The 18,309-nt window shown below is 45.5% G+C and overlaps 1 long non-coding RNA gene across 2 annotated transcripts in view; it reads right to left on the bottom strand.

The window, feature by feature from the left end:
• The window catches only part of LOC144312034 (uncharacterized), a 171,137-nt gene that overhangs the window by 71,265 nt on the left and 81,563 nt on the right, over positions 1-18,309 (bottom strand). The window contains exon 1 of one of the 2 annotated variants that reach the window (XR_013377453.1): positions 13,174-14,012. The exons of the other annotated variant lie outside the window; for it this stretch is intronic. This is a non-coding gene — a long non-coding RNA (uncharacterized LOC144312034). Of the gene's footprint in view, positions 1-13,173; positions 14,013-18,309 lie in introns of those variants that run through there. 2 annotated transcript variants of the gene reach the window in all.

Here is an 18,309-nt window from a genome sequence, read left to right as displayed (position 1 = left end):
GCCCTACAATAGAATAAAAACTGAGCCCAGGCCAAGGGCAGGAAGCCCCTATTAGAATGAGAACAGAGCTCAATGCCTCTGAAGGCCCCATATCAAAATGTAAACAGAACTTGAGGTATTGCTCCAGCCCTTCGGGAGTACCCCGAGACCAGCCCTTAAAACTAAGGTAAAACCCAACTCGGGGTCCCAGTCCCTGCTCTGCTGTGTCAGGTATACTTGGACACAAGCTCAAGCTTGTAAATAAACTCTCATGTGTTTGCATTGGTGTCGGCTTCTCAGTGGTTTCTCGGATTCCCAATCTTGTGCACAACAATCTGAGATAAAAAAACAAAACCAAAAGAAGCTCGGACACAGGTAGAGTAAACGCAGGGTTTTGAGAGAAGCGGTGGAGACCCAGGGGCTTGGCAGCTCTTCTGTGGAGGCCACAGCCGACTGGGGCGTGGGATGCTCTGCCCCAGAGCCAGAGGACCCAGAGACCCCACCCGCATCCCGCCCATCAGGGCCGGGTCTCAGGAGCAGCACAGCGCTGCCCGCTGAGCCCAGAAGTGCTGATGCCCACCCTGCCTCTGACCCCCACAGGTGCATCTCCCAGGCAGATGTGCACCTGACAATCAGCGCCACGGCCGATCCCCAGATCCCACACAGAGCATTCGCTGCCACCAAGTTATTGGACCACAGAGCCTGCAGAGCTTTAGCTCTGCCTGGAAAGTAGGGTCTAGATTCCTTGTACTTTGTGCTCTTTTTTCATTTATGTTCTTTGATTCTTTTTTATTAATTGCCTTATTTTAATTTTTATGTATGTACCTTTTATATATTTTATTTTTATTTTCGTAGTACTTTAATTGTGTTTATTCTTTTTAATTTTTTTTTCAATTTATATATGATAGTCACAAACAGAGAGAAAGAGAGAGAGAGAGAGGCAGAGACACAGGTAGAGGGAGAAGTAGGCTCCATGCACTGGGAGCCCGATGTGGGATTCGATCCAGAGTCTATAGGATAGTGCCCTGGGCCAAAGGCAGGCACTAAACCGCTGTGCCACCCAGGGATCATTTTAATTGTTTCTATATTGGGATTTAGAATCTTTTAACAAGCAGGCCAAAATAATCGGTTGTTTTTTTTTTGTTTGTTTTTGTTTTTATTTTTGTTTTGGGAGGGCACCTGTTATTGTTTTTCTTGGTTTTTCTTTTTCTTCTTTCTTTTCTGGAAAATATAATGAGATGGAGAAATTCACCTGCATAAAATAAAATGAGGTCTACTCACAGCCAGGAAGTTCATCAATACACATATATGATGTCTAACTACAGTTTAAAACAATGATTATAAAAATAGCAGCTGGGCTGGAAAAAGAGCACAGAAGAAAACTAGAGAAACCTTTACTGTAGAAATAAAAGAACTAAAATCTAGTCAGGCCATCGTTAAAAATGCTATAACTGAGATGCAGTCCCAAGAGGAAGCCTTAAAAACAAGAAAGGTTATGGACCACAGAGACAGACGTAGGGAAGTCAGCCACTTATTAAAACAATAACATTCATACCATAGGAGACTCAGATGAAGAGAGAGAGAAGGTCGCCTTGCTGAGACATTAGAAACGACAAATACCCACCATTTGTTTCAACGTGGATGGAACTGGAAGGTATTATGCTGAGTGAAGTAAGTCAATCGGAGAAGGACAAATATTGTATGTTCTCATTCATTTGGAGAATATAGATAGTAGTGAGGGAATATAAGGGAAGGGAGAAGAAATGTGTGGGAAATATCAGAAAAGGAGACAGAACATAAAGACTCCTAACTCAGGGAAATGAACTAGGGGTGATGGAAGGGGAGGAGGGCGGGCGGTGGGGGTGAATGTGTGATGGGCACTGAGGGGGGCACTTGACGGGATGAGCACTGGGTGTTATTCTGTACGTTGGGAAATTGAACACCAATAAAAAAATAAATTATTATTAAAAGAAAGAAAGAAAGAAAGAAAGAGAAGGAAAGAAAGAAAAAAGAAAAAGAAAGAAAGAGAAGGAAAGAAAGAATAAAGAAAAAGAAAGAAAGAAAGAAAGAAAGAAAGAAAGAAAGAAAGAAAGAAAGAAAGAAAGAAAGAAAGGAAGGAAGGAAGGAAGGAAGGAAGGAAGGAAGGAAGGAAGGAAGAAAGAAAGAAAGAAAGAAAGAAAGAAAGAAAGAAAGAAAGAAAGAAAGAAGAGTGGCACCTGTGTGGCTCAGTTAGTTAAGCTTCTGCCTTAGGCTCAGATCATGATCCAGGTCCCAAGGCACGCTCCCTGTTTTGCAGGGAACCTGCTTCTCCCTCTACCTCTGCCCCTCTCGATCATGGTTTTTATCTCCTCTCTCTCTCAAATAAAAAACATCTTTGAAAAAGAATCAAACAAACCCAGAATGAAGAGAAATCTCCCATGTAGAAGAATTTCAAACAATTTGTGCAGACATTCCACCGTCAAGTTCATGAGCATACCTTCCCACTCATATGTGTGGAATACACATAGTAACTTCCTTCTACAGAATATAATATGAAAAAGTCAAAGTAATATTGATAATATAATAATAATAACATAATTAATAATAATAATAAAGAATCAGTTTATTATGGAGAAAGCTGACAAACATTACCTCAGCAAGATGATCAGATCGATACCAAGACTGATAAATCATGTTGATAGTATCTATCCTTTATATGATATAATGAAAATGGCAGTATATCTCTGTATATAATCCACAAAAACAGTTCAATCATGAGATAAATGAAAGACATGTCCCAACTGAGGGAAATTTTACAAAATACTCTACTTCTCAAAGTGTTCCAGTTCAAGAACAAAAAGGAAAGGCTGAAAGACTGTCACAATCTAGAGGAGCCTAAGAAAACAGGAGGACAAATGGAATGTGATATGAGGGATGGTAACTTAGCAAAAACTAAGGAAATCTGAATAAAGTATGGTCTTTGGTTAATGTGACTATTTTAATATTGATTCATTAGCTAATATTTGAACCATACTAATATATCAATAATTGGAGAAATTGAGAGCAAGTGCATGTGAATGTACTATCTTCTCAATTTCCCTATAAATCTTTGTTTTTTTCCTAATAAATAAGATTTATTTTTAAAATTGACTTAAATGAATCAGGATCCAAGTGTGAAGACATTTTAAGAATCGTTGAATTAACTTTTGCCTTATTCTTAAAGAGTTCCTTTGATGGAAACAAAGTAAGAATTTTAGATCAGAAGGAAAGAAAAACACTTATGAACACGTATAATGCCTCCTCAACCTGAAAAGCAGGAAAGGATAATAAATAGCAAAAATCAGAAAAAATACTTCTATTATAATAGACACCATATTGCAAGTGCATTTAAAATTAGCAATGCATAACATTTATTTCCTTGACATTTGTCTTCCAAAGAGTTCACAGTGTTTCAGTGTCAGTTGAAACAGGGGAAGAATCTCAGGGAAGAATCCTTTACATAATAATAGGACCATTGGTAATACTGTCTCTCAGTTCTTTCCAAATCCATAAAGATGCATTTCCTGATGAGTGACTGAACTGTGAAGAAAGAGATGAGAAACCCTCATCCCTCTGAACTACTTGTGTCAGAATATTTTAACCATAGTACTACGGATAGTAGTAAATTATCCTTAACAACAGGAAACACGTCTAAGATTGGAATCTGAGCAATCAGATGTACAGAGAAAAAACGCTTTGATTTGCTCCTCATCTTTTAAAGACAAAGGAGAGGTTTTCTATGTACAAAGTCAGTTGTCAAGATGGCCTTAGGGAATAAGAGTCTGCAGCATTGAATTCCGCTGCACAGCTGGGACACCCACGCTCCAGGTCTTCCTGATCTCCATCACTGGCCTGTCCCCCAACACAGGATGCCACGCTGAGGTCATTTGCAATTGCTCTCTTAGGAGCTCTTGGGAAGGGGGAAGGAGCTAGATAGGATGGGAAAGGACGCATGGAGGCCGAGAAAATTAAGGCCATTCCAATTTAAATTCAGCATTAGCACATGCCCAGACATCCCAGGCCCCTGTGAAGAAGAGCTGCAATTTACATTGCTTCAGTTACAGGAAAAAAACAAAAGTTTACAGCTTAATGTCCTAGAAAGCCCCACATAAGAATCAAATCTGAGCCCAGGCCAAGGGCAGGAAGCCCCTATTAGAATGAGAACAGAGCTCAATGCCCTTGAAGGCCCCATATCAAAATGTAAACATAACTTGAGGAATTGCACCATCCCTTCTGGAGGTCCCCGAGACCAGACCTTAAAACTAAGCTAAAACCCTCCTCGGGGTCCAAGTCACTGTTCTGCTGTGTCGGTCATACTTGGATAGAAGCTCGAGCTTGTAAATAAACCCTCGTGTGTTTGCATCAGTGTCGGCTTCTCGGTGGTTTCTCGGATTCGCAATCTTGGGCACAACAGTCTGAGATAAAAAAAAAAACAAAACCAAAAGAAGCTCGGGCGCATGCAGAGTGAACACAGGATTCTGAGAGAAGCGGCGGAGATCGGGGACTTGGGGGCTCTTCTGTGGAGGCCCATGCAGACTGGGGAGCAGGATACTCAGCCCCAGAGCCACAGAACCCAGCGTCCCCACCCACATCCCGCCCATCAGGGCCAGGTCTGAGGGAGCAGCACAGCGCTGCCCACTGGAGGCCAGAGGCGCTGACGCCCACCCTGCCTCTGACCCCCGCAGGTGCATATCCCAGGCAGATGTGCACCTGACAATCAGCACCACATCCCATCCCCAGACCCTGCACAGACCACTCACTGCCACCAAGTTCTCAGACCACAGAGGCTGCAGAGCTTCAGCTCTGACTGGAAAGTAGGGTCTAGATTCCTTTGTACTTTGTGCTCTATTTTCATTCATTTTCTTTGATTCTTTTTTATTAATTGCCTTATTTTAATTTTTATGTATGTACCTTAGATATTTCTAATTTTTACTTCCATGGTACTTTAACAGGAAAAGAAAACAGGAGGTACAGGAGGAAAGATGACAAACCCTACCTCAGCAAGATGATCAGATCAATACCAAGACTGATAAATCATATTGATAGTATCTATCCTTTATATGATATAATAAAAATGGCAGTATATCTCTGTATATAATCCACAAAAACAGTTCAATCATGTGATAAAAAGACATGTCCCAACTTAGGGAAATTTTACAAAATACTCTACTTCTCAAAGTGTTCCAGTTCAACAACAAGGAAAGGCTGAAAGACTGTCATAATGCAGAGAGCCTAAGAAAACATGAGGAGAAATGGAGTGTGATATGAGGGATGGTAACTTAGCAAAAACTAAGGAAATGTGAATAATGTATGGTCTTTGGTTACTGCATATATTTTAATATTGATTCATTAGCTAATATTTGTACCGTCATGATATAAGATATCAATAATTGGAGAAATTGAGAGCAAGTGCATGTGAATTCTCTGTACTGTCTTCTCAATTTCCCTGTAAATCTTTGTTTGCTTTCTAATAAATAAGATTTATTGTGAAAATTGACTTAAATGAATCAGGCTCCAAAGGGGAAGACATTTTAACAATAGTTGAATTAACTTTTGCCTTATTCTTAAAGAGTTCCTTCGATGGGAACAAAGTAAGAATTTCAAATCAGAAGGAAAGAAAAACACTTATGAACACGTATAATGCCTCCTCAACCTGAAAAGCAGGAAAGGATAATAAATGCAAAAATCAGAAAAAATACTTCTATTATAATAGACACCATATTGCAAGTGCATTTAAAATTAGCAATGCATAACATTTATTTCCTTGACATTTGTCTTCCAAAGAGTTCACAGTGTTTCAGTGTCAGTTGAAATAGGGGAAGAATCTCAGGGAAGAATCCTTCACATAATAATAGGACCATTGGTAATACTGTCTCTCAGTTCTTTCCAAATCCATAAAGATGCATTTCTTTTTTTTTTTTAATTTTTATTTATTCATGATAGTCACAGAGAGAGAGAGAGTGAGAGAGGCAGAGACACAGGCAGAGGGAGAAGCAGGCTCCAAGCACCGGGAGCCCGATGTGGGATTTGATCCCGGGTCTCCAGGATCGCGTCCTGGGCCAAAGGCAGGCGCTAAACCGCTGCGCCACCCAGGGATCCCATATAAAGATGCATTTCCTGATGAGTGACTGAGCTGTGAAGAAAGAGATGAGAAATCCTCATCCCTCTGAATTACTTGTGTCAGAATATTTTAACCATAGTACCACAGATAGTAAATTATCCTTATTAACAAGAAATACGTCTCATATTGTAATCTGAGCAATCAGATGGGCAGAGAAAAAACACTTTTACTCACTCTTCATCTTTTAAAGATAAAGGACAGCTTTTCTATGTTCAAAGTCAGATTTCAATATAGCCTTAGGGAATAAAAGTCAGCAGCATGGAATCCCGCTGCACAGCTGGGACGCCCGCGCCCCTGGTCTTCCTGATCCCAAATCCCTGGGCCTGTCCCCCAACACCCGATGCCATGCTGAGGTCATTTGCAATTGCTCTCTTAGGAGCTCCTGAGAAGGGAGAAGGAGCTAGATAGGATGGGACAGGATGCAAGGAGGCCCAGAACATTATGGCCATTCCAATTTAAATTCAGCATTAGCACATGCCCAGACATCCCAGGCCCCTGTGAAGAAGAGCTGAAATTTACATTATTTCAGTTACAGGAAAAAAAACAAAAGTTTACAGCTTAATTTCTTAGAAAGCCCCACAATAGAATAAAAACTGAGCCCAAGCCAAGGGCTGGAATCCCCTATTACAATGAGAAGAGAGCTCAATGCTCTTGAAAGCCCCATATCAAAATGTAAACAGAACTTGAGGAATTGTTCCAGCCCTACTGGAGGTCCCCGAGACCAGCCCTTAAAACTAAGCTAAAACCGTCCTCGGGGTCCACTCACTGCTCCACTGTGTGGGATATACTTGGACCCATGCTCGAGTTTGTAAAACAACCCTCGTGTGTTTGCATTGGTGTCGGCTCCTTAGTGGTTTCTCAGATTCGCAATCTTGTGCACAACACCCCAATGTCCCCTCCCCTCCTGGACTGACCCCTTGTCCCCTCCCACTCAGGCTGACCCCCAGTCACCTCCCCGCCCACAACAGCTAGGCACAGGCCCTCACACAGGTCCCACGGGCACGGTGGACACTCCCGCCATCCCCAGCCTCCCAGGGGAAGGACAGAGTTTTCGGCAGGACACACTCCCATGGTGGCCCCAGGGCTCCCTGCCCAGGACAGACAGGTCAGGATCTGTATCCCTGATGCCAGCTCTTCCTCCCCGGTTTTCCCACAGGAAATGAAGGAGGAGGCCCTGGTTCTCCTCCAGGGACATCACGCTGGGGGACCTGGACGTCACCAGGATGTTCAGCTGTCACGTCATGTTTTGAGACTACTACGGGGTAGGGTGATGCTGAGAGGCCAGGGGGTATCGGGTCCCGGGGAGGACCAGGGGCATCTGGGTAGGGAACACGGGGCTTCGGAGGGACATACTGTGCCCTGCCTCCACCCACTGTCCCTCCTGGAGGGCGGGACACCCTGCACAGGACACCAGCCCCTAATCTAGGGGTACCTGGGCTGATTGGCCCACCCTCTGTGGGTGCTGGGTTGATTTGAGCCCCTACCAGTCCCAACACAAAGACTAATCGAATCAGGCCCCCATGGCCCTGGCCAGCCCTGGATTCTGGCCCCGGGCTGAGCGAGCCCTCTCACAGCTGGATGTGACCTACTGGGCCCTGGGAATGCATGACAGATCCAGGTTGCTGATCTAGGGCAGCCCTGGGGATCCCGGGACATCGCAGTGAGGGGACAGGAGGGGTAAGCCAGTGGGCCCCACCAGGACCCACACCAGGATGCAGGCTCCTCCAGGTGCTGGGGCCCCAGAGGGCCTAAGGCTGGGGTCCAGCTGCCGTGCGGGGACCTAGCACAGGAGCCCATAAGCTGCAGGTCCAGGTCAGCTCTGCTGTCCTCAGTACCGTCACTCAGGCTGAAACCTCAGGACACACGCTCCCACCCAGAGTCCAAACATGCTCCCAGGTGGGGGACTCCAGCACCCGCCTCCCACCCCGGGTGATTCATGCCCCCCCTTAAAGGACAGAAAGGTCTCCCTCCCCAGGGGAAGGTACGCAACCACGGCTCTGAGCCCGTTTGCTGTAGAAAGTCAATAAAGTGTTGTGGTGCGAAAATGCACAACAAGCCCGTTTCTGTGTCTCCCAGAACTCTGTGCACAGGGAGTGGAGAGACCCCCAGAGAGGAGGAGGGGGCACTACCTAGGCGCCAACTAGCCCCTGCAGGGGCGCCACCAGGCACACACAGCTGACGGCCCCCCCGTGCCTTCCAGGGGTGGACAGACCCACTGCTGGACATGGGAATGTGGCTGAGCCGGAACTTCAAGCTCAGCTGACCCACCAGCTGAAAGTCACTGCATGAGTGAGCCCTGGCGTGCCAGGAGAACCCAGCTAACTGCCCGGCGCCAGCACCAGAAATGATGTTGTGCCAACCATTTCAGGGTTTTTTGGTGACCCAGCCAGAGGATCCGATAGCTGCATGTGATAGCTGCATGTGATAGACACACACACACCTCAAAACCAAGAAAAGTTGGAATCCCCCCAATGTTGTCAAACAGCAGCCGATGGTTACATACACAACACTGCGGTCCCCAATAGGATAGATGGAAAATGCTATAAGCCACGACTGCAGAGGTGCTGGAGGCACGGAGCTGTGCCTGCTGTGTTCCAACAAGGAGGGCAGAGGGGCAGGAAGCATCCTCCGGAAGGGGGGCTCCTCCCAGGAAAGGACACCAGGTCCCTGTGAACTCTACGGAGGGTGAAATCTGTCCTCCTCTCTTTCTGCTTCTGGTTTTCCTCCTAAATGCCATTTTTCTCAATCATATTAGCAAGAATTTATTTTATGTTTTTAAATTTCTTTTTATTGGAGTCCAATTTGTATGAATTCTTTCTTCAGCAAGGGTATCATTCAGGAGAGATAAAGATTTTCCCAGACAGGCAACATATAAAGGAGTTCATGACCAATTAACCAGTCCAGTAAGGAATTTTAAGAGGGACTCTTCTAGTGGGGGAAAAAAAGAGAACAAAAGCAACAAAGACTAGAAAGGCCCAGAGAACGTCGCCAGAAACACCAACTCTTCCGTTAACACAAAGGCACAAAGTTCATATCTTTGAATAGTCACTCTGAATGCTGATAGCCTAAATGCTCCAATCAAAAGATATAGGGGATCACAGTAGCTTAAAAAACAGGATCCAGGGCGCCTGGGTGGCTCAGGGGTTGAGCCTCTGCCTTTGACTTAGGGTGTGATCCTGGAGTCTGGGATCAAGTCCCATATTGGGCTCCTGGTGGGGAGACTGCTTCTCTCTCTGCATAATTTTCTGTCTCTCTGATAAATAAAATTATTATTAAAAAAACAACATGCATCTGTACACTGCCTACAAGATGCTCACCTTAAACCTATAGACAGAAACAGATTGAAAGTCAGGGGATGGATAATCATCTATCACACTAATGGATATCAAAAGAAAGGTGGAGGACCCATACTTATATCAACAAATGATATTTGAAACCAAATCCTGGGGGACATCTGGTGGCTCAGTGGTTGAGCATCTGCCTTCGGCTCAGGGTGTGATCCTGGGATCCCAGGATCGAGTCCCACATCGGCCTCCCTTTGGGGAGCCTGCCTCTCACTCTGCTATGTTTCTTCCTCTGCTCCTCTGTGTATCTCTCATGAATACATAAATAAAATATTTAAATTTCAAACAAGAAAGAACAAATACTATAAGAAGAGATGAAGAAGGGTATTATTTCATAATTTAAAAACCTCTCTATCAAGATCAAACAACTAAATATTTATGCTGCCAACATGGGAGTACCTAAATATAGAAACCAATTAACAACAAACATACAGGAACTCACTGATAATAATACAATGACAGGGGATTTTAACACCCACTTATGGCAATGGACTGATCGTCTATGCAGAAATAAATAGGGGAAAAATAGCCTTGACACACTGGACCACAGGGACTCAACAGATATAGTCTGAACATTTCATCCGAAAGCAGAATACACATTCCTTTCAAGTGCACATGGGACATTCTCCAGAACAGATCATATCATGGCCCACAAATCAGCCCTCAACAGGTACAACAGGTACAAGAAAATTGATATCACACGCTGTACATTTTCAGAACACTACGCTATGAAACTCGAAGTTGACAGTAAGAAAAAAAATTGGAGGGGATCCCCGGGTGGCGCAGCGGTTTGGCACCTGCCTTTGGCCCAGGGCGCGATCCTGGAGACCCGGGATCGAATCCCACGTCAGGCTCCCGGTGCATGGAGCCTGCTTCTCCCTCTGCCTGTGTCTCTGCCTCTCTCTCTCTCTGTGTGACTATCATAAATAAATAAATAAATAAAAGAAAAAAAAGAAATAAAATTGGACAGACCAAAAATACGTGGAGATTATCAACATCCTACTAGAGAATGAAAGGAGCAACCAGGAAATTAAAGAGGAAATTTAAAACAAATGAAAATGAAAACATTTTTCTCCAAACCTCTGGGATGTAGCAAAGGCAGTCCCATGGGAAGTATATAGCAATATAGGCCTACCTCAAGAAACAAGAAGTCTCCAATACACACCCTAACCCTACACCTAAAGGAGGTGTAAAAGGAATAGGAAACAAAGCCTAAAGCCTACAGAAGAAGGGAAAAATAAAGATGAGAGCAGAAATAAACAATACAGAAACAACAAAACAGTAGAATGAAATAAGGAAACTAAGAGCTGTTTCTTCAAAATAATTAATAAAATGGATCAAGCCCTAGCCAGCCTTATCAATGAGAAAAGAGAAATGACATAAATGAATAAAATCGCAAATGAGAGAAGAGAGATCACAATCAACACCAGAAAAATAAGACAATGATAAGGGAATACTATGAAATTATATACTAACAAACTGGGAGACCTGGAATAAATGGACAAATCCCTAGAAATGTGCAAACGAGCAAAACTAAAATAGGAAGAAATAGAAAATATGAACAGACCCATGAGTAGCAAAGAAATTGAATCAGCAAGGCACCTGGGTGTCTCAGTGGTTGAGCATCTGCTTTAGCTCAGGTCATGATCCCGGGGTCCTGGGGGATCAAGTCCCACATCAGGCTTCCCGCATGGAGCCTCATTTTCCCTCTGCCTATAACTCTGCCTCTCTGTGTCTCTCATGAATACATGAATAAAGGTGCAGCCACTGTGGAAAACAGTTTGGAGGGTACTCGAGAAGTTAAAAATAGAGGATCCCTGGGTGGGGCAGCGGTTTGGCACCTGCCTTTGGCCCAGGGCATGATCCTGGAGACCCGGGAACTAATACCATGTCGGGATCCCGGTGCATGGAGCCTGCTTCTCCCTCTGCCTGTGTCTCTGCCTCTCTCTCTGTGACTATCATAAAAAATTTTTAAAAAAAGAAGTTAAAAATAGAGCTACCCTACGATTCCAAAATTGCAAAGCGAGGTCTTTACCCCGAGGATACAAAAGTAGTTTAGTAGATTCAAAAAGGAACACACAGCCCAGTGTTGGTAGCAGCATTATCAACAACAGCGAAACTGTGTATAGAGCCTGGATGTCCATCGACAGAAGAATGGGCAGAGACGATGTGGTAAATATACACCCTGAAACATCACTGGGTCATCAGAAGGGATGAAATGAAGCCATTTACAATGATGTGGGAGAATTGGAAGGGACTTATGCTAAATGAACTCAGTCAGAGAAAGACAGACCAAATACCATACAATTGCATTCACATGTGAATTTTAAGAAACCAAAGAAACTGGCAAAGGGGCTAAGGGGGGGATGAGAGATGCAAACCAAGAACACACTCTTAACCACAGAGAATAAATTAATAAAAACCAGAGGAAGGTGGAGGGGATGGGGAATCAGGGGATGGGGATAGTGGAGGTCAACTCTGACCAGTACCAGGCGTTGTATTCAAGGGTTGAATCACTATGTGGTAAACCAGAAACTATATCATACTGTGTTTACAAACAGGAATTCAAGTAAAACTTTAAAATAATAATTGGTAGTATAGAGGAAACATGTGCTCACAAGAGATAAAATCAGAAAGGCAACTGAAAATCCAAAGTCTTTATAGCCACAAATCCCCTCCTTAGCTGAGCTCAGGAGAAGCCTGCCATGCCTATTCTCACCCCAGAAAAGCCTGGATTTTGATTCTCTGGGGAGGCCACTGATTTGGTGGAGTCAGGTTATCTTTGAGCCCAAAACCTAAATAGAGTGCATAAAACTAAACTGCCAAAGATGCTAGGAGTCCCAGTGCAGGCACATGCCAAGACACAAACTCTAACCATACACAGACATAACCCTAACCCTACACTTAAGCCTAATGTTAACCTAACCCTTAAACAAGAAATATCACTAATCAAAAACCAAACACAAACCCCAAGACCGAAACACATTCACTGAACCTTCCTGCCAACCCTCACCCTAACTCCCAAACCTATTCTAAACCATTAACCCTGACCCTTACCTTAAATCTAACCCTAACCTCTAACCATAACCTTAACTTAATGTACTCAAATCATATTCCTAACCTTAACCTGTACCCTAACCCTAACCCTCTAATACTAATCCTATCACATATCCCAAACTGTACCCTAACCTGGACCTTAAAACTAATCCCTAACCCACTGCCTAACCCTCTCTTACCCTTTTCCAAAACCGTACCCTGACCCTGACCTGACCCTAACCCTAACCCCTAACCAATCTCTAACCCTAATCCTAGCCCTAACCCATATCCTAAACCTAACCATCGCCCTAACCCTAAACCTAGCCCTAACTTTAACTCTAACCCCTAACGCTAACCCGTAATCCTAATTACACCCTAACCCCTAAACCTAACTGCAAACCTAGCCGAACCCTAACTCTAACCATAACCCAAACCCCAACTCGTAACCTCCTGCCCTAATCCCTAAAGTCTAAACCCTAACCCTAACTCTAATTCCTGTCCCTAACTCAAACCCCCATCCTAACTCCTAACCACTGACCCTTATCCTTATCCCACACCCTAACCTCTAATCTGTAACCATAAGCATAATCACTAACCCCTAACATCTAACTTAAGCCTAACCACCAACCACCTCCCCTCCCCTGACCCTACCATTCATTCTACCCATTCACTTACCCTATGGTTCTGAGGAGTCCCTTCTGACATTGACGTGGCCCCTAACGGCGCCTCCAGAGTCCTCCAGGGGGTCCTGAGGAAGCCAGGCTCCTGTGAATGTGGACGTGGCCCCACGTGTTCCAGAGTCATAGTCAGCGGGCCCTGAGTATGCCGGGTCTCCTGTCAACGTGGAGTATGCCTCCTCTGGAAGGAGATGGAACATCCTTCTGGATGCCTCACATCCTCTGGAAGCCTCACCGCAGGTTCTCAGGAGGCCGGGGCCTCCTGTCAGCCTGGACATGGCCCCATGTCCCCTGAAAACTCACCGCGGTCCTGAGGAGGCTGTGGGTTCCTGTCAGCCTAGATGCAGCCCCATGTGTCCCGAAGCCAAAGTGCAGGTCCTGAGGAGGACGCAGGTCCTCTCAGTCTTGACGTGGCCCCACATTTTCCTCAGCCTCACCATAAGACCTGAGGAGGCTGGGGGCTCTTGTCAGAATGGACGTGGCCCCAAATCATCCCAATCATTCACAGCGGGTCCTGAGGAGGCCGGAGACTTCTGTCAGTGGGGATTCGGAATCCACATTTTTCTTAGGCCTCACCACAGGCTCTGACAAGGCTGGGGTCTTCTGTCCGCATGGACGCATCCCCATATTTCCCGAAGTCTACACTGGACGTCCTGAGGACATCAGCGTCCGGTTGTGTGGACATGGCCCCACATCCTCCCGAAGCGTCACCGCAGGTTCTGAGGTGGCTGAGGCTCCTGTCACTGTGGATGCAGCCCCCAGCTTCCAGAAGACTCAACTTATGTCCTGAGGGGCCAGTTAGCTCCTGCCAGAGTGGACGCAGCGCCCCATCTTTCAGAAGCCTCCCCACATGTTCTGAGGCGGCCCAGGGGCTCCTGTCAGCGTGGATGGGGGCCCACATCTTACTGAAGCCTCCCCGCGGGTCCTGAGGCCCAGGGGCTCCTGTCAGCGTGGATGGGGGCCCACATCTTACTGAAGCCTCCCTGCGGGTCCTGAGGCCCACATCTTACTAAGCCTCCCCTCCCAGGGGCTCCTTTCAGGGTGGGTGCGGGCCCACAATTTCCTGAAGCCTCCCCGCAGGTCCTGAAGTGGCCCAAGGGCTCCTGTCAGGGTGGATGTGGGCCCACATCTTCCTGAATCCTCACCGTGTGTCCTGAGGAGACCGGGGCTCCTGTCAGCGTGAACGCTGCCCAATATCCCCCTGAAGACTCCCCACAGGTTCTGAGGAAGCTGTGGCTCATCAGCGTGGACATGTCCCCACATCTTCCTCAGGCCTCCCCGGCTGGCTCCTGTTAGTGCAGGCAGACTAGGCCTACTGCACATGCATGCCCCTTGGGCAGTGCCTGGGCTCGGGCGCCCCCTGCGGGATCTTCAGGCACTACAGGAGGCTGTGCAGGAGGCACGTGCCTGTCCCAGGGCCCATCTCTGCCTTCTTCCAGGCTCCAGCTGTGGCCTGTTAGCTTCGGAAACGTCTGACTGAAAAGGAGCCTAACACACAGGTTCCCCAAAAATACTTAAGGAGAAGGAATTGGAGCCCAAAGGACGTGAAATGAAATGTGGACCAGACTTTTACCACGTCCTGTAAAACTCACTCAACCCTCTTCCACTGTGGGCAGGACCGCGGGCTGGTGCAGACACCATGGAAACAGTGTGGAGGCTCCTCTGGAAGTTACAAATAGAGCCGACCTGTGACCAGCATGTGAAAGCCTGGAGCTCACTCCGAAGATACACATGCAGTGAGACTTGGGAAAACTGCACCCCAATGTCCACAGCAGCCGCGTCCACAGTAGCCACAATGTGGGAGGACCCTCGGTGCCCTCTGGCAGATGATGGATAAAGAGGATGGGAGATAGATGGTGGTCATAGAGAGAGGAATGGTATTCAGCTATCAAAGAGCAGGAAATCTTGCCATTTGCAATGACGTGGATAGAACCAGAGGGATCATCTTAAGTGAAATAGGTCAGTGGGAAAAGAGAATGACCGTGTGGTGTCATTCATAGGTGGAATTAAAGAAGCAAAGCAGATGAACATCTGTGAAGGGAAGGAAAAATAAGATAAAAACAGATGCAGGAAATACAGACTCTAAATTATAGGAAACAAACTGAGTGTCACTGCAGGGGAGGGGACAGGGGAGAGGATAACAGGGGACTGGCATGAAGGAGGGCACGTGATGTCACGAGCACTACGGTTTTCTCCAACTGGTGAATCTCTGAATTCTTCCTCTGAAAGTATAATACACTATACGTTAATTAATTGGGTTTAAATTAAATTAAGTTAAAAAATCAGTTGTATCAGAGCACGTTTCCTTCTGGACTCTGTTCTGCTCCTTCAGCTTATGCTGGGACCAACCCTCGTGGGTCTGGTTTGTTTAAGTAGGCGTCAGGCCTTGTCCATGGACCAGCCCAGGGATAGAACTCACAACCCCGAGATCAGGACCGGAGGTGAGGTCAGGAGTCGGATGCGAAACCGACGGAGCCGGGCGGGGTCCCGAGGACAACACTGCTTTATCCTGTGTCTCTGTGACATCGTTTGAAATAGGAAGGTGCTGCGTCCCGCTCTGTCCTGCTTCTACAATACTGATTTGCTCTCCGGGGTCATTTGTGGGGGCGGATGGATGTTATGGGTTTTTTTTTTCCTATTTATAGGATCTGCCACCATGATTTGACAGGAATGACATTGAAATAGAAGGTGGCTTCAGGAACTGCGGACATTTTCACAAGATGAGGCTCCCAAACCACGAGCCCAAGATGGCCTCCCAGAGCCTGGTATGGCTCAGTGCACAAGTCTTGTGCTCCTTTGGTTCAGTCTCATTATTTATTCTCTGTGATGCTCCTGAGAAGGGAGTCACATCCGTCATTTCCTTCCTGAGTGCTCATTGTCAGGACACAGCAAGCCCCACAATAGAACTAAAACTGAGCACAGGCCAAATGCAGGAAGCCCCTATTAGAACAGATCTCAATGCCCTTGAAGGCCCCATATCAAAATGTAAACAGAACTTGAGGAATTGCTCCAGCCCTTCTAGAGTTCCCCGAGACCAGCCCTTAAAACTAAGCTAAAACCCACCTCTGGGTCCAAGTCCCTGCTCCACTGTGTTGGGTATACATGGACACAAGCTCGAGCTTGTAAATAAACCCTCGTGTGTTTGCATCAGTGTCAGCTTCTCGGTGGTTTCTCAGATTCGCAATCTTGGGCACAACAGTCTGAGATAAAAAACAAAACCAAAAGAAGCTTGGACGCAGGTAGAGTGAACGCAGGGTTCTGAGAGAAGCGGCAGAGACCCGGGGGCTTGGGAGCTCTTCTGTGAAGGCCCCAGCAGACTGGGGGGCAGGATGCTCAGCCCCAGAGCCAGAGGACCCAGAGACCCCACCCACATCCCGCTCATCAGGGCCGGGTCTCAGGGAGCAGCACAGCGCCACCTGCTGGAGCCCAGAGGCGCTGACGACCACCCAGCCTCTGACCCCCACAAGTGCAACTCCCAGGCAGATGTGCACCTGACAATCAGCGCCAAGGCCCATCCCCAGACCCCACACAGACCATTCCCTGCCACCAAGTTGTCAAAACAGAGAGGCTGCAGAGCTTCAGCTCTGCCTCGAAAGTAGGGTCTAGATTCCTTTGTAGTTTGTGCTCTTCTTTCATTTATTTTCTTTGATTCTATTTTATTAATTGCCTTATTTTAACTTTTATGTATGTACCTTATATATTTCTTGTTTTTAGTTTCATGGTACTTTAATTGTGTTTCATATTTTGGGATTTAGAATCTTTTAATGAGCAGGTCAAAATAATCTGTTTTTTTGGGGAGGGGAGGGCAGTTGTTATTGTTTTTCTTGGTTTTTCTTTTTCTTCCTTCTTTCTTTTCTAGAAAAAAATAATGAGATGGAGAAGTTCAACTCCATAAAATAACATGAGGTAGTACTCACAGCCAGGAAGTTCATCAATACACATATATGATGTCTAACTACAGTTCAAAACAATGATTATAAAGATAGCAGCTGGGCTGGAAATAGAGCACAGAAGAAAACTAGAGAATCCCTTACTGTAGAAATAAAAGAACTAAAATCTAGTCAGGCCAACGTTAAAAATGCTATAACTGAGATGCAGTCCCAAGTGGAAGCCTTAAAAACAAGAAACTTTATGGAGCATAGAGGCAGACATAGGGAACTCAGCCACTTATTAAAACAATAACATTCATATCATAGGAGACTCAGAAGATGAAGAGAGAGAAAAGGTGGGCCTTTCTCAGCCATTAGAAACGACAAATACCCACCATTTGCTTCAACGTGGATGGAACTGGAAGGTATTATACTGAGTGACGTAAGTCAATCAGAGAAGGACAAACATTGTATGTTCTCATTCATTTGGGGAATATAGATAATAGTAAAGGGAATATAAGGGAAGGGAGAAGAAATGTGTGGGAAATATCAGAAAGGGAGACAGAACATAAACTCCTAACTCTGGGAAAAGAACTAGGGGTGATTGAAGGGGAAGTGGCCGGTGGGTGGGGGTGAATGGGTGATGGGCACTGAGGGGGGCACTTGACGGGATGAGCACTGGGTGTTATTCTGTATGCTGGCAAATAGAACACTAAGAAAAAGTAAATTTATTATTAAAAAAAAGAAAGAAACAAAGTGTGGCACCTGGGTTGCTCAGTCAGTTAAGCTTCTGTCTTAGGCTCGGATCATGATCCAGGTCCCAAGGCAGGCTCCCTGTTCAGCTGGGAACCTGCTTCTCCCTCTCCCTCTGTCCCGCTCACTCATGCTTTTTCTCTCCTCTCTCTCTCAAATAAATAAATAACATCTTTGAAAAAAAAACAATCAAACAAACCTAGAGGGAAGAGAAATCTCCCATATAGAAGAATTTCAAACAATTTGTGCAGACATTCCACCGTGAAGTTCATGAGCATAGCTTCCCACTCTTATGTGTGCAATACACATAGTAACTTCCTTCTACAAAATATATTATGAAAAACTTAAAATAATGATAATATAATAATAATAATAATAAAGAATCAGTTTACTACGGAGAAAGCTGACAAACCCTACTTCAACAAGATGACCAGAACGATGCCAAGACTGATAAATCATGTTGATAGTATCTATCCTTTATATGATATAATGAAAATGGCAGTATATCTCTG

Source organism: Canis aureus, chromosome 4 (assembly GCF_053574225.1).
Source record: "Canis aureus isolate CA01 chromosome 4, VMU_Caureus_v.1.0, whole genome shotgun sequence".
NCBI lineage: Eukaryota > Metazoa > Chordata > Mammalia > Carnivora > Canidae > Canis > Canis aureus.
The sequence above is the reverse complement of the archived record's forward strand: the minus strand, read 5'-3'. Positions and strand labels throughout refer to the sequence as shown.